This window comes from Camelus ferus, chromosome 23 (genome assembly GCF_009834535.1).
Source record: "Camelus ferus isolate YT-003-E chromosome 23, BCGSAC_Cfer_1.0, whole genome shotgun sequence".
NCBI classification, from domain to species: Eukaryota; Metazoa; Chordata; class Mammalia; order Artiodactyla; family Camelidae; genus Camelus; species Camelus ferus.
Window position 1 is genome coordinate 571,654 of NC_045718.1, and position 17,051 is coordinate 588,704.

The 17,051-nt window shown below is 39.3% G+C and overlaps 1 pseudogene; it reads right to left on the reverse strand.

The window, feature by feature from the left end:
• Nucleotides 1-1,544: 1,544 nt before the first annotated feature.
• Nucleotides 1,545-2,044, reverse strand: LOC102505299 (annotated as a pseudogene).
• Between the last annotated feature and the right edge of the window lie 15,007 nt (nucleotides 2,045-17,051).

Sequence of the window (17,051 nt, forward strand, 5' to 3'; positions counted from 1 at the left end):
AGGAAATGTTGCCGTTTGTGACAACATAGATGGACCTTTAGGGCATTATGCCAAGTGAAATAAGTCAGATGGAGAAAGACAAATACTGTATGATACCACTTACATGGAATTGAAAAAGAAACAAACCCAAAGAAACAGAACAGACTGGTGGTTGCCCAAGGTCAGGGGCAGGGAGGCAGGGAAACAGGGAGAAGTTTGTCAAAGGGTACAAACTTCCAGTTATAAGTTCTGGTGATCTATTTTACAGCATGGTGAGTGTAGCTATTATATACTTCAAAGTCACTAAGAGAGTAGATCTGAAATGTTCTCACCACAAAAAAGAAGTGATAACCATGCAATTGTTGGAGGTATTAGCAAATGCTATGGTGGTAATCATTTCACAGTGTATAAGTGGATCAAATCATCATATTGTACACCCTAAACTTAAATAACGTTACAGGTCAATTATATCTTAACAAAGATAGAAAAAACATATATAAACACCTATACGCTGATGGAAATAATTCAGTAGAAAGGAGAAAATAATGATGGAGGTGCCCTCAATTGAGAGGCTGTTTTCCTCCAAGGACTTGCAGGTTGGGGGAATTACAGTCCCAGTCCCCGGAGGAAGTGAGCAACACCTGGTAGTAGGTGTGTCTTTGTCCACCTTCCAAGACAGCAGCTAGTCTCCAGTGGTAACTGTAGCCTTCAGTTTTGCATGTGCAAAGCTGGCCCCTGACTTTATGCAAGACGCCTGGTTGGGATTCAGTCCCTGTTTTCCTGAGGAAGTTGAAATTCCACTCTCCATGGTCTGGGGCACCTGTTGGACTGAGGCTTGGGTCCTTGCAGGCTTACTATGTGGAGCTTGAGTTAATAAGAGGTAATAATTAACATTAATTGAGTGCTTCCTGTACATGAAACACTTCACACTTATCAACACCAGTAAGCCTCACTTCAGCCCAGTGAAACTGAGGCACAGAGATGTTGAGTAATTCACGCCCCCGTCTGGTCTCACATGCAGAACTCAGGAAGCAGCAGCCCTGGGACCTGAACCCAGGCAGCCTGACTACAGAGCTCTAGGCTGTGATAACAGTTTATATGGAGGGGAGATGGGAGTGTGGACTCATTATACAGCACAGAATAATATGGGCATCCTGACCATAAAAAGGAACTCTCCACCGTAACATCAGAACCACACCCACGTCATGGGCAGTGGATTTATTTTTAGCAAAAACATGATTTATCACACTGACTGAATGCCATCCATTTGTTTTGTTGTTGTTGTTGTTGGCACTGAAATTTTAAATGTGTTTGTTTTTAAAGCTATAAATAAGCTAAACATATAACCTAATTTTATGTTTTTGTATATTTAAGGAATACTATAGTAAATATTATTTTAACCAGTAATGGAAGTCCTCAACATTTTTTGTCCCTGAAGTCTATTACTCAAGTATAAAACATATTGATGTGGTTTTTTTCCATGTTTTTAAAATACTTTATATGGCAAAAATACAGCAAAAATATTTTTTGTTCAAAGAGGAAAAAAATATTCTGCTATGGTCAGGGTTCTAAGGATGATTTAAGTAGTCTCTGGCTCCTCAGCTGTGCACTGTCGTGCAGGCTGCCTGTAACCATGGCTTCTCCAGCTTCAGTCATTTCTCAAAGCTAAAATCATGCTACAAAGATACACGAAGAGACAGAGCAGGTGGAAAGCAAGCTTGATCGTGGCTTCTTTCGTGTGTGACTTTAGCTGCCCTCAACTGTACATTTCTGTTGGATCAAATGCTCCCTTGTTACCACTTGGCACCTTAATGAACTGGTATTATATTCCAAATGGCAACAGGCAGGTTGTGAAGGAAGATGAAGCAGTGCAATGAAATGAGCATTAATACAGTGATAACGGTGTGGCCAGCCCCTTCTGGATCACCCACTGGTTCAGTTTCGAGTAACATGATCTCTCATGAACGTAATCACCCTCTAAATCAGACTCTGTAATTATGAAGCACACTGAGAGGAAGACGAGCGTGCCACAGCCGAGGAGAGAGACCAACGCCACCACCTCCATCCTCCTCGGATGCGCCTTCCACTGGCTGCTCCTCCCGTCAAACTGGCTGGTGTCTTTTTTTTAATTGAAGTGTAATCCATTTACAATATTGTGTTAACTTCTAGTGTATAGCATAGTGAAGCAGTTGTACAAGTATATATATATTCCTTTTCATATTATTTTTAAATTATAGGCTATTACATGATATTGAACATAGTTCCCTGTGCTCTACAGTGGGACCTTGTAGTTTATCTATTTTATATATAGTAGTTAGAATTTTTGTGTATTTTTTTTTAAATCTCTTTTTTTTCCTGGAAGAAAGAGGATCTCTGTTTCTCTTCTCAGTTCCCTGAGCACGAACTAGACCTGTGCTTGTATAGAGGAGTTAACAGCATGACTCAAAAGAGCTGCTCTCATCCTGGCTAAAAAGACTGCTTTTGAGGGACTCTTCAGAGACTTGGATGAAAAAGCTTCAGCTGCCTGGGTAACTGAGCAATGTAGAAGCAGAATCCTGGTTTTCAATTGCTTCCCAAGGAGGCTTTATTTAGTTCAGGAAGACAGGGAATGCACTGTGATTCTTAAAGAAACTTGGTGTAACGCTGCATCGCAATTACAGATTTGCAAGACATCCATCCCTATTCCATGTGTATTTCCTTAGAGGGAAAAGATGTATGGAATGCAGTGATCTATTCCATTTCACTAAGATGGCAGAAGATATTAAAAACAGGAGCAGCTATATGGTATGTATTTATACAATCGACTATTACTCAGCCATAAAAAAGAACGAACTTTTGCCATTTGCAACAACATGGATGGACCTAGAGGGTATTATGCTTAGTGAAATAAATCAGACAGAGAAAGAAAAATACTCTATGTTATCACTTGTATGTGGAATCTAAAAAAAATAACACAAAGGAATATATATAACAAAACAGAAACAGATCCACAGATACAGAGAACAAAATAGTGGTTACCAGTGGGGAGAGAGATTGGGGGGAGGGGCTGCAAATTAGGGGAATGAGATTGTGAGATACAAACTATTATGTAAAAAAATAAAGAAGTTACAAGGGTATATTGTACAGCACAGGGAAATATAGCCATTATTTTATAATAACTTTAAATAGAGTATAATCTATAAAAAATTTTCATCACTATACTGTATTGCCTGAAACTAATTTGATACCGTAAATCAACTATACTTCAATTTAAAAAAAACTGAGCAGCTAGATGATGCAGACTCTGTGAAGTTGACCAGCGACCTTTTTATTGCTCCCTTATGTATCTGTTCCTATTCTTGGGTACAAGCCCAACTTTTGAAGCAGGGAGCCACAGCTGTTTTTCTAGCCCTGTGACAACTTTATGAGGGTTGAAAACAAATCGAACATTATTTTCATAGACTTGAAGATTGACTCCCTGGTGAGAAAGAAAAGGTTTAATCTGGGTTCACAAAATTGCTCCTAGATACTATAATAATTTATTTTTTACCATTTCTACAGGATTTGCTTTAAATTCTAGTTTATTCCAGCAAATAATAGAGAACCACTAAACATTTCCTGAATGAATTAATGAATGAGACTTTCATTTCCACGTGATGCTTTTCAAATAAACATGATTTTGGCATATTATTTGACAAGAGAATACGCTTTTCCATTTTGATCATCTACTGGCAGATTTCTCACACCTTGAAAACCCCTAATCCTACACTGGAAGTTTTAAAAAAATGTGAATAAGATAACAGATAAAAATGTACACTTCTTAACAATAACCACATTTGTTGATTAAATGTTAGGATGCAGAAACTTTTTTCTTTAAATAACAAATTAATAGTCATCTTATCTCCAGCCCAGCTGATAGACGTGTAAAAGGCAAAAGCACAGGAGTGTTACTGCGTGTTCGCTTTTCACAGTAAGACTTATTAAACAGGGGAATCCATTGCAAAGGAAAGAGAAAAGATCTGAAATAGAAGCTGGATAAGGTACTGAAGATAAATGACAACAAAGATAGAGCTATGACACCCAGCCTTTGCAAAACTGGGAAAAGAAAACGACCACGCTGATGAGATGAGATGCTGTTTTGACTAAATTGACTAAATTCTTATTCTTTGCACATTTTCTGGCATTGGTGGCCTGAGATACTGTTTACTCTTGCTTAAGAAGGTATATTGACTGTCTGAATAACAATAAGCACCTTTAAAATTTAAAGGGAGTTCAGATTTGCAAAAAATACTGCAACTAATCTTAAAAATTATGTTGTTTGCAAATGATGGCTATAGTGGAGAAAACTGATAGCCTTATTTCTTTTTCTGATAGACTTATTATTGTCATTATTAAATATTTTTATTCTAGCATTGCATATTACTCACCCTGTGGCTCAAACAAAGCTTCTATAGGTCCTCTTGAATGGGTTGAGTTCTTACAAATCCTTTGTGGTTGGATAAATTCACAGTAGCTTCAGAATCTACAGCTGAATGTATCTGCTGAGAAAAAATTCTTTTCTTTCCCTTTTGGGGCTGCAGCAGATCCCAGTGAGTTTTGGAAGTTAAAACCAGAAATCGGCTCTGAGACCTCACCTGTGTCCTGCCAGCACCCCCTTACGTGCAGGACCTGGAATACACAGCAAGTGGTGTCTAAATCCTGTTTAACCAAAACTGTTGACCGTAGTCTTGGACCACCAGCCGCAGAATTTGCATTAACTTGTTGCTGTCCCACTCACTGTTGAAGACCCAGCATCAGTAACCTACTGTTTTCTTTCCAGTCTCCCCAGTCCATTTTTTTGGAAAGCATTCAGTGGGCTAATTAGTCATAGGGTATAATTTGCTGAGATTTAATATGCTGCTTCCTCTGGGAGATTTGCATTTTAATTGCAGAAATGTTGTAAAAAGAGGGGCTTCTTAAGTGTGGAATTTCTGGGGTTACTGAATCCGTATGGAAGGGCCAGGATTAGGGCGAGGTGAGCGAGGCTGATTTGTGTAAGTGAAGGGTCCAATTTTGTATTTAAATTTTTGACAGTTTGCTCATCATGGAGTTTATGCATTCATTTTTGTGTTTAAAAATTTTGTGTCAAAATATTATTTATCTTGATTTCTACATTTTTGGACTCTCCCTTAAGTTCTGCTCCACTCCCCACCAATTAAATTTCTGGTTTTAACTTATAATCTTATAGGTAAGAATAACTTGCATGCCCCCAACCCAAAGCAAGAACCTTTCTTGCCTTACCCAAGTCCTGACCCACTTAATAGGGAGCGGTCAATTTTTGGTCCCTGCCATTCCTAGAGTTCTAGGTATTACACAGCTAAGTTACCACCCAGTCCACCGTCCCATTGAACCCAACGACCACCAGTAAATAAGCAGTTTCACCACATCTATCAGAGGTACCCAGTGTAAAAAAAAACTGCAAGAAAACATGCTACCAATCCAGTGATGCTGGAAGGGTTTAATGAGTTCATGTAACAAGAGAGGAGGAGGTCTTTCGGTTTAAGGGGTCATAAAATAATAAAGTTATATAACATTTGCACTCCCCCAATAAAAAAGATGAAGAACCTGCCGTATTGCGAAGTTATCTCAGGTCCTGGATGCTCTTTCCCTTTGTGTGGCTGTGTTTTCAGTAGTCATTATTCGTAGCATTTCAAACTGCTGGCCTTTTCTGGTAGGATAAAATAGATGTAACCAGATTAGACAAGGCATCTCCTAAGAGCACAGGGTTTAACATTAACTTCCTGGAGAGTAGAATCAAGGGCTTCCAGTGGCTTCTGGAGGCTCAGACGGCCATGCTGCAGTGTGACCAGATTTCAGCCTGCAAAGGTTGGCAGCTGGGCCTTCTGAAATGTAATGCTGTGAGCCCTTTTGAGGCTTATGACAGGGAAGAAGAATTCGGCCATGTTCAGCTGTATGGAGAAGCAGCGGCGCACCCTCAGTCTTGGCTTTGCAATTCCACCTCATATGTGATAATAAGTATTTTTGGGTAAATAAATGTTAGGGTAAATCAGATTAATAGAGATTACACTCGTCTAATTGACATGTGGGCTTGGCTTTGAATCCCACTGCTCTGAGAACTGCTAAAGAAGCAGCTCTTGTTAGTTTATAAAGTTTAAGTAGGGAACTGGTAAACAGAAAGAGAGGCAACATACTCATCTCTGTTTCCTGAGCCTTGATAAATGGGGACAATATTTTGATGGACTCTGGTGAGTAAAAGCAAGAGGTCTAGTAGAGGAGGGTTCTGGGATGGCACAGCTTAGCGGGCACTGAGATGTGCCCAGACCAGTAAGCATGGCCTCAGTAGATGGAGACCTCTAGAAGGCTTAGTGATAAGCCATGATGCACAGAACACACGGAGGTTAATGCTTGGAGAACCGTCTGTGTTGTGAGCTCAGAAGACTTGTCTCCAAGGTGCTGGCTCGACTGCATGCAGGAACATTACAAGATGGCTGAAATTGGAGATTGAAAGTGTCTTCAATTTCCAAGATTGAACCGTATAAAGTAGTAAAAAAAAAAAAAAAAAACAAAAAAAATCCCCCCAAACTATTTTTTTATCAGATTAAAGGTAATCCTTTTAATTTAAACATATTTTTAAAGAAAGTATACTTTTATATTTTGACCTCTCACTACATCCCTCCCACAGCCTTTCCACCATGAAGGTATTTACCCTTTTCCGAATACTCACTAGTCAGCCAATGTGTCAGATGCTCTCCCATATTTGCTCATTTAGTCCAGACACCATCTCTGTAAATTAGGCATTATCACTCCCATTTTACAGTGTTGAAGCTAAGGCTTAGCAAGATTAACCTTTCCGAATCACACAGCAAAGTACAGCTCAATTCCAGCTGTACCAGAAGTTGATCTGACGCAGAGTCAATGTCCCCTCCATCTATCTTGACCTCCTCGTCTACCTCCTCACTCGACAGTAGTTCCTGATGCTTCCTTCTCATGGTCGTAGAACTGCTGATGCTAACATGATTCAACCACATATCCCCATCTACAAACACGGAGGCAGATTTCAAACACGTTTAAGGCAGCATTATGCACAATACATATCAGCTTGCCACAGAACAAGATTTCCTCTGCAGTTTTATCTCTTTTCAACAAATCAGATGAAAATATTCAGTGAGTCGTTTCTTTTAATCATAGAGACAGACTCATTTATTCAATCTTTCACTGCGTATTGATTGAGCACCTACTATTTTTTTCAATGCACTTTAATTTTTCTTTAATTAAAAAGAATTTAACAGGTTAACCTTTCCTAAACACAACTTGTCTTTAGGAGCTCAGTCAATATAAACATTCAATTTCAAAATAAAATCTTTGGAAACACCTTACAAATATTTAAACAGCTGTACTTCTCATCTCTTAGTAATTGCCGAGCCCATGAAATTCAGAGCATACAAATCCTTGCATTATTAACAGTCAGAAGCGTGATTCTCTTAGAAAAATATCCTCCATCAAAGCTTTGGAATTTAGTTAAAATTTAGTTAAATTTTATTTTGGAATTTAGTTAAAATCAGGAAACGGGCGGATTCAGAGTTATCCCAGCCCTAGGTCCAGCCTTCCTGGATGTCACACTGGTTATGATCTTCAATAGCGAAAAGCAAATTCAGCTTTGCTTGAATGAATGAATGAATGAATGAATACACACAAATAACTAAGCTGTATTTTGATTGTATGTGACTAAATTAACTCAAAACCAAGGTTTGCCAAAGCAAATACTGGGGGTAATAATAGGCAGACTCGGTGACCTTAGGTGTGAGATTCCAGCGCGATAACAGCCCCATAAAAAGCTGCTGAATTGGAATTACGCAGGAGATGGAGTCTGGCGGTCGGTTCACTCAGCTGAAGGTTTCCCTGAAAGCAAGTCTCCGGGGAAGGAGGAGTAAGTCTGGGATGTTCAGGGACAGCATTCTTACGTTTTTCCTTTCGTTTGATGACTCAGATATTTTCAAAGAGCCACCTGTAAACAGTGTCTTAAAAAACCCGTGTGACCGCTGAGCCTATTTGAAGTGGCTCATTTTAAGTGCCCAAGCCTGCTCTTACATTCACTGGCAATCGGAAGAACACAGTCTGCAAACCCAGCCTTCGTTCTTGAGGCCGCTCATTTCTGCGGCTCATCCTCCGAGGCCCACGTCGGCGGCGGGGAGCTCCTGGTTGCCTGGAAGCCTTCTTGTGGTCTCGGTGGACCCACAGAACGGATTGCGTGGCGATGTGGGATGGGAGGCCTCTGCGTCCCACTGAGGGTGGCTTCTGAGGCCGCCTCGGCACAAGCGAAGAATATTCTGCTTTATTTTTTGCGGAATGCTAGAATGAAAATATGGGCTGCTTTGGCAGCTTTAATTATGGTAGTACATCCAAGTTCATTTCCTGGTTGACTTGTGATAATTCCAAACATACAAGTGAACAAACACATCCCTCTTTCCCTGACAAAAGGGAAAGAAATGGGTTTATATTTTACTTTTCAGAGACACTTATGTGAGTGTTGAGCATTGCCTTGTTGATTGATGGGGGAAAATGAGAGCCCAATGGCAGAGAGCACTGTGCTGAGGTTTGGTCCCATTAAAGGTCACATACTTTGAACTATTTACCTTGACCCTCTTCACAGTCATCACCATCCTGGAAAGAAGATGAATTTCTCTGAGTCTTCTATACTCTCAGTCCTCACATTCCATCTATCTTGGGATGTCTCTGTTCCTGCACTTGCAGAAAGAGCACCCACCTGTCCTGCACTTAATTTCTTTTGCACAGATTAAAACTCATATTTAGCATTTACAAATGAATAGAAAATAGAAAATTTAGATTTATTTTTCTACAAAAATTGCCAAACAGGAAAAAATATATATTTTGCTTAAGATTCAACCAAAATCCAACCTACATTTTGTTTGAAGGAGGACTAAATTCTACATTGATTTAAAAGATAAAAGTAAATATCATTACAAAGAATCTCAAAGATCTGAGTCAAGTTGTATTCCCTGAGTATTTAGTAAAGCATAATGTTTTTCATCCTTGTTACATGGAAAGCCTAAATTTAGGTGATTTTTAAAATATTTTTATCTGTATTTATTTTTAAGAAGTCTACCAAAGACTTCTACATTCACTGCAGATACTGTTCTAGCAAGGTTTTTATTTCTAATGATTTGAAATTAAAAAAAATCATAATCTGTGTAAATACATATTCCCCTTTGATTCTCAAAGAAACTCAAATTACCTAACTTTCAAAAACTCAGAATCCCAGGAGAGTGGAATGTACTTCAGTGATTATTAAATTTCTCACAATTATTAAAAATTATTAAAAATTGTGATTTTTAAAAATTAAAGTATAGTCAATTTATGATGATGTGTTAGTTTCTGGTGTACAGCATAGTGATTCAGTTGTACATATATATATTCCTTTTAATATTCTTTTTCAACATGGCCTATTACAAGATATCGAATATAGCTCTGTGCTATATAGTAGGACCCTGCTCTTTATCTAGTTTTATACAGAGTAGTTAGTATCCTGTTAGTATCTTTTTAAAAAGCTTTGTCCTCACCTTGACTTCAATGTTGTGAGACCAGACTTGTGATCTTACCCTGGTTTCCAATCATCTCTCTCATGGTTGCCTTCTTTGTGTCATGATACTATTATGATTATTATTTACCACTGATGTTGGAAGGCAGGTGATCAGAGCACACTCTGGAGCCAGACCACTCATGCTTGAATCTGTCCCAGCTCCCCCACTTATATTAGCTGGGTGATTCTGGACAAGTCACTCAGTCTGGTGCACTCCTCTGTAAAACTGGGATAGTATTAGCTCCTACTGCATAGCTTTACTGTGAGGACCAGTTAACCTTACGTAAAGTGCTTAGAAGAGTACCTGGCACTGAGTGAATGCTCTATAATAATAGTAATAATAAATAACTAACACTATATTATATCTTAATGATGTATTAATTATTATTATCTATAATAATATGTAATAATAATTAGTACTAGTTTTATTACTTGTCTGTTGACTCTTGGAACTCCAGGTCCTTCTGTTTTTTTCTCTCCCAAGCAAGTCACTGTCCTCTACAACTCATCCTTTGGTTTTCCATCAATTTAATTTTTCCAATCAATGCCTTTCATCATTCCTTTCTCCTGCCCACAGCACGAATTGACTTCACATTGAATAGACGATAAACTCAGTCTTCTTTCATTTCCATTCCAAGCTCTCCAAACTTCTCATTTTATAGGAAAGATGCAGACACTCACTTTGGATGGTTTCTCAGCTCGGTTTCAGAGTCAACAGCACCATCTACTGGATAATTTTATTCTAAATAAAACTGAGCACCAGCATTCTAGACTTTTGGAACTTCAGGTATCTTTGGATACCATCTAAGGCAGTGGCTCCCAAGTCTAGCTATTCATCAGAATCACGTTGAGAGCTCTAATGCAGATTTCCAAGCCCCACCCCAGGCCCACCTAGGAGTGAAAGCAAAGATTAGTGGTAGAATCTACAAAGAAGCCGAGGCCTCCTGATTCCCTGTCTTGGGTGCTTCCTGAAGCTGCTTTGGAGCTGTTCTTCGGGCTACTCCTGGATGTTCAAAGCTTCTGTCTGGAGCCTCGCATCTGGACCTACCCCTTCCCACATAGCACACTGTGGTACAATTTTCCCCTTTTCTTCCCCTTTTAGCAAAATATATTTCTCTATGTCTCATTCTCTCCCAGAGATCTATACAATTGGACAGATTACTGTATACAAAACAGGTGAAATACAAGAACCTACTCTATAGCACAGGGAACCACATTCAATTTCTTATAATAACATATAATGGAAAAAAATCTGAAATGTATATATATATATGTATGTATGTATATATATAATTTAATCACTTTGCTGTACACCTGAAACTAACACTGTAAATCAACTACACTTCAATTAAAATAAACAAAGACATCTATGCAACTGGAAAATAATATGTTAAAATAAGCACACAAATTAAAAAAAACTTAATTTTAATTTGTAAAGTTTAAAATTAAATTTATTAAATTATAAAATTTGAAATACATGATTATAACAACAAAATCAATCAACACAGATGAGTATGAAAAGCAAAAGCAAAACTAGCAAAACTTTTTTTTTAAATTGAAGTATTGTGTTAGTCTCAGGTGTACAGTGAAGTGATTCAATTATATATATGTATGTGTATATACATATATTCATATATTCATATTCTTTTTGAGATTCTTTCCCATTATAGGTTATTACAAGATATTGGCTACAGTTCCTGTGCTATACAGTCAATCCTTGTTGTTTATCTGTTTTATATGCAATAGTGTGTATCTGTTAGTCTCAAAATGCTAATTAATCCCCCTCTCTGGTAACCATAAGTTTGTTTTCTGTGTCTGTGAATCTGTTTCTGTTTTGTAAGTTCATTTGTATCTTTTTTTAGGTTCCACATACAAGTGATATCATATGATATTTGTCTTTCTCTGTCTGAATCACTTCACTTAGTATGATCATCTCTAGGTCAATCCATGTCGCTGCAAATAGCATTATTGCATTCTTTTTTATGGTTGAAAACTCCTTTTTTGCTTCCTTCATGGTGGACCGAAATCTTCCATTCCCAAAGCCACTGTTAACAACTGAAATGAATCCTTTAAGATGTTTTGTCTATGTTTAACACCATATATTCTCTTTCAAAAACAGCTTCATAGAGATTTAGTTGACATAAAATAAATAAATAACATATAGTTAGAGCTCACAATCTGATAGGTTTTCAAATCCCACACCAGTAAAATGATCACTAGGTGAATATTGTCTGTCGCCCCATAAAGTTTAAAAGCAGGAAAGCTGACTCGGAACCGTGAACTCTACAAATATGAAAAACATTTGACATGTTTCAGTGCTTTTGAGGGCAACACATTCAGGATATTCCCACATCCAAATTCTAACCCTTGCTCAGTTGAGTGCTTAAGTACTGGCTGTGTGTGCCCTTCATTTCGTAAGGTGTAATACGCGATGAATCGCTTTTAGACACCCCGCCCCCTGGTGGACAGTTTGGGACTTACATGGTTTCGAGATACCCCAAGCAAATCTGAGGCATCAGCATTTTTTCATCGTGACAGAGGTGGTGTCAAGACTGGGTTCCGGTTCATTTATTCTGAAATCTCATTTCAAGGAAGAATAGATAAAAGTCCGTGGAAATGTCATGGAAGTATCATGCATAGTAACTTGTTTCATTTTGAAAGTCTTTGAAATCATGATTTTACAAGGCAAAGAGAACTTTGAGCAGCAACAATTGGCGTAAAGCTGTACGTCTATGTATCATTCAAAAAGTTTTAAAAGAACGCTCATTTTATCTTCTTTGACCCTCAGAATAGCCTGTTTGTATAGATATTATCATCTCTGTTTTAAATGAAAGGCGGTTGAGGCACAAGGAGGTTAAATTATGTGCTTGAGGTTTAAAAATGAGGATTTGTGACTCAGTCCCGTGTATCTTTTATTACACTCCACCTACTCCCAGCTCTCATTTACTGCTGAGAAAACTAAATCCCACTGAAGCTAAGCAGTGTGTCTCCAATCGCGTGCCTGGTAAGTGAACAGCACGCGAGCCGAGAGGTCTCTCGATTTACAGCCCAGCGTTCACCTCACAGCTACCTCGTCCCTTCGCTCAGACCCTAGTAGTGACAATAACACTAGTGACAGATAGCTGATGAAACACTCGTTGGAACTACTGCTCTGAATTATGAAAGCAGGCGTGTGGGAAGCGTGGAAAATCTCAGGTGATTCTGATGCAGACCATTTGCAAGATCACCCAAGGGCGAGGCCCTACCCCGGGCTGGAGGAAAGGCGCAGGCGGGGAGGAGGCGGGGGCCGCTGGAACCTCAGGCGGACTCCGCGGACATTTCCAGGACTGGCTCCCACCCGCATTCTCAGCCCTTCGGGATGCCAGGCCAGGCTGAGGGAGCCACTCCAGCAAGGCTGTTTTACACCTGCCTTCTGACCTGGGGGCCGGCCCTCTCTCCTCCCCGCAGGAAATGGGGAAACCGTCGCAGGAGCTGTGGGTTTTATAACAACCCTCCGCCAGGACTGAGACGTGTTTCCTGAGCAATTCTCAGGTACTGTTTGAGCTCTGGTGCTAAACACACTGGTGGGGTGAGGACGTCTAATTTCCCGGTCTCAGTTCCTACTTTGGGGCATTTTAATGAAGTTTTGATCATTCTCCATGGGCTGAATCTTGGCACAAGAGTTTCCTGGAAATATAAAAATGTCACCCCGGCTTGCTTGCACTTAGGTAACCCTTGCTGGAGCAACTTAGTTTGAAAGAAGCCAGGAGACCCTTCTAGTCCAAATATTTCAAACCATTTAATTCTCAAACTTGCACAAACGCTAATGGTTCTTTTGCAGTTGATTAAATTTTCTAGGACTACAATTCCTGGAGCGTGTGCTGCTTTATAAAAACGATTGAAAAGTGCGTGTTCATTCTGGATTCCAAATTTAGTGCTACATATTTCCCCTGCATATTCTGCTATTGACAGGAAATATTGGAATTTTAAATTGTTGGGTGATGAAGCAGACTTTTCAAATTACATGGTGTGATTTTCTCTGCATTTTTTTTATCTAAGTGGAAAATATATATATATTTTTCTGTATAAATACCAGTTCCAAATTTCAAAATCTGAGTTATAGACACCTCAGTTAAGTGTACATCCTTTCCTGTTCTACCTTCAAGATGCGGCCTGGAAGGATGGCAAGGACCCACAGTGGGAGGAAGTATATCTATGATGTGAAGATGTGATCCAAGACGTCAAGCTGGCTGAGAGAGGATTGGGCAAGCAAGAAAAGATTGTCAGAAGGTAAATTTTTTTTCCTTCCCATTTATCTTATCTGCTCTTAGGGCCCCAAAGGGGCCTTTGGTTCAAGGAGCTGGGTGATTACAAACCTCGCAAAATTCCTGTAGTTAACTGACTTAGGAAAAAACAGACTTTTCAGCTGGTTGGCCTTGACCTCTTTGGAGGCCATAGTCCAGGAAAACTAGGAGGATGCTAGAAAGAAAGACTAATAGAGACATGTCTGAAATCCCAGGGATCCTGAGAGGTGGTTGATCTTCATGGAGAGTTCTGCAAGAGGTAGAAAGGAATGATCACACTGTTTGACATAGCAAAACACCCTAAATTTCTCATCAGTGGTTTATCTACCAAAAACTTTAATCGCAAGGCAGTTTCTAGGGTGAACAGATAATTTATTGTCCAAATTGGGAATTTGAACTTCATTATTTGATAGTGGGATGTTGGTGAAATTATTTGAATAGAGAAATCATGCTATGGAAGGGTTACATTTCAATTTAGGAAGGAATTATTTAGGAAATAATAACATATGTAGTCTCATAAGGTATAATGGCTAAGATTTTTAAAAAAAATAAATCTGGCATTTGTATAATTTAATAGCATTAATTATTAAGGACCATATTTTGAAATGCAAACATGGTTCCAATCAGATCTTAGCAGGAGAGATGCTCACTTGCTCTAATGTGGCAGACAGCCTGGGGAGAACATGGGTGTGGATCCAGGCAGCCTCAAGACTGCAGGACTCCAGAACCATAATTTGGTATTGTCTAGTTATGTGGCTGTGGGTAGCTCATTTTAATTCTCTGAGCTTTTCTTTCATTTTTGAAGCATGGTGTTTTCTACACAGAGCTAATGAGATAATTATCGTTGTTGAAATTATAACACCATTCCAGAAGTGTTCTGCTCTCTCTTTTTTTTAAATTTATTTTTTTAAATTGAGTATAGTTGATTTACAATGTTGTGTTAGTTTATGGTGTACAGCATAGTGATTATTATATATATATATATTCTTCATTATAGGTTATTATAAGATATTGAATATAATTCCCTGTGCTATACAGTACGACCTCATAGTTTATCTATTCTGTACATAGTAGTGTGCATCTGCTAATCCCATTGGAGATGTATATATGTGTTTCTCCAATCTTCTTTATCCAGTCATCTGTCAATGGACATTTAAGATGCTTCCATGACTTAGCTATTGTAAATAGTGCTGCTGTGAACAACAGGGTGCCTGTATCATTTCGAGTTAGAGTTTTCTCTGGATACATGCCCAGGAGTGGGATTGCGGGATCATATGGTAAGTCTATTTTTAGTTTTTAAAGAAATCTCCATACTGTTTTCCATAGTGGCTGCACCAGATTACATCCCCACCAACAACGTCGGAGGGTTCCCTTTTCTCCACACCCTCTCCGTGTCCCGCTGTCTCTAGATACACTGCTTTGGTTATTTGGTGCTCTTTTACCATGCCTCCTCCCACGCCCGACACCTCCAACCCTCGGCTCCAAGTCAATTTCTTTTTCCTTGGGTGGATGAGGAGACAGGGATAATAGTGGAGATGTCCTGTAACACATAGAAGAAGGAATAAATAACAGTGATTTAAAACTTTGGCTGGCAAGCCTCTTGCTTCAGGGGAATCAGCAGATTCTTCTCTGTTGGTGCCTGTGATGCCTTTGGAAATGAAGAAATCCTGATTGAGGGAGGGGGCGCCGTTGGTGAAGTTCCTCTCTCCAGCTGGCAGAAATCAGAAAGTACTGAAATGTATAGCAGTGATTTTCCTGGCAGGCTTCTCATAGAGAGGCAGTGGGATCTTGTCGGGAAGAGTTACGCCTTTGGAAAGAGAGAATTTCCTCAATTAGGGGACATAAAACAAGTAATGAGCATAAGCATTTGGTAAATTCAGGAAATCAGCTTCAGCTTGAGAGTCCCAAAAGGGAGTTTGTTTTGTGGGGTAGGGAGCGATTTTCCAGGACTGACCTTTGGTAAAAGGAAACTTCTGATTTCAAGTTTTAAAGTTCCAAAGGGCTAATTCAAAGTGGAGAAGGGAAAATAGTTTCCACAGAGATTCCTGCTAAGACATTTGCATACTGTAAACTAATTGCCTGTTGGCTAACAGGTTTTGAATTTTCTGGCCTGTGCACTTTTTTTTCATTTCTACCACGGGGTAAAATTATTCCCTGAATCAATTCCTGTGGAATGTGATGAAATAAATGTAAGCTGGGGTGAACTTCCCGGACTAAGTCCTTATTATATTTTAAAGGGGTAGATACTGTAGTTAGCAACTAATTAAAAACATTTTTCTCCACCACATTAAAAATAGCAAGGAAAGGATTTACCAAGATCTAAACTCAGCGAAGAGTTCCCCTTCCCAGTTATGTACTGGTACCTTCAGGAGTGATGCCGCCAACACTTGCTGGGAATAATCTCAATATAAACAAAATTGATTGGGTAACCAATTAAGAGAGTGTCTTAGTTTAGTCCTGGCCACTTGAATCTGTTTTGCAGATTCTAGAATTCGTAAAGCTAAATGAACTGGAATCAAAAAAAATTGGGAATTTGACTTGATATATTTGGAAAGTGAAGCCTGCCAGGACTTGACACTTGAACGTACATGTTCAAATTTCACTTTCTCCCTGTATCACTTTTTGGTCTTTCCCTGACTCCCCAGGAGCTGCAGTTTACACAGACGGAAGCTCTTGAAGGTGGCCTGACTTTCTCTCCTCCTACCCAGCCTGCCTCTTCAGCTTGTTGCTCTCTGCCTTGAACTTGCCTCTCTAGGAGATCCAGTGACTGGTGGTTCTGGGCACAGCACATGGTATTAGGTTCAGGTCCTGCCTCCTGCCTGAAGCACCTCTCTGTCATCCCTTCCTTTTTGCCTGTTACATGTTAATTCCTATTCATCTTTAAAGACAAAGCTGTCCCTTTCTGCAGGAAGACTTTCCCCACCTGTTTGGCTACCCTCTTTACTCGCATATGACCTTGGAGGTACTGCCGTGATGGGTTTTCCTGTGGACTATTAACATTGTCTTTTTTTTTCACTCCCCTCATTCTCCACTTGATGAAATTAGATCGAAAGCTCTTTGAGGGCAGGAACCATACCTTATTCATATTTTTTATTCTAGTATTTTGAGTATGGAAGATGCTTACTAATTTTGGATGGCGTTTTGGAGTCAAGCCAGATCTTGTCTTCAGGCGGCTCAGGGTCTAGAGAGGAGACAGGGAGGGAGTAAGGGTC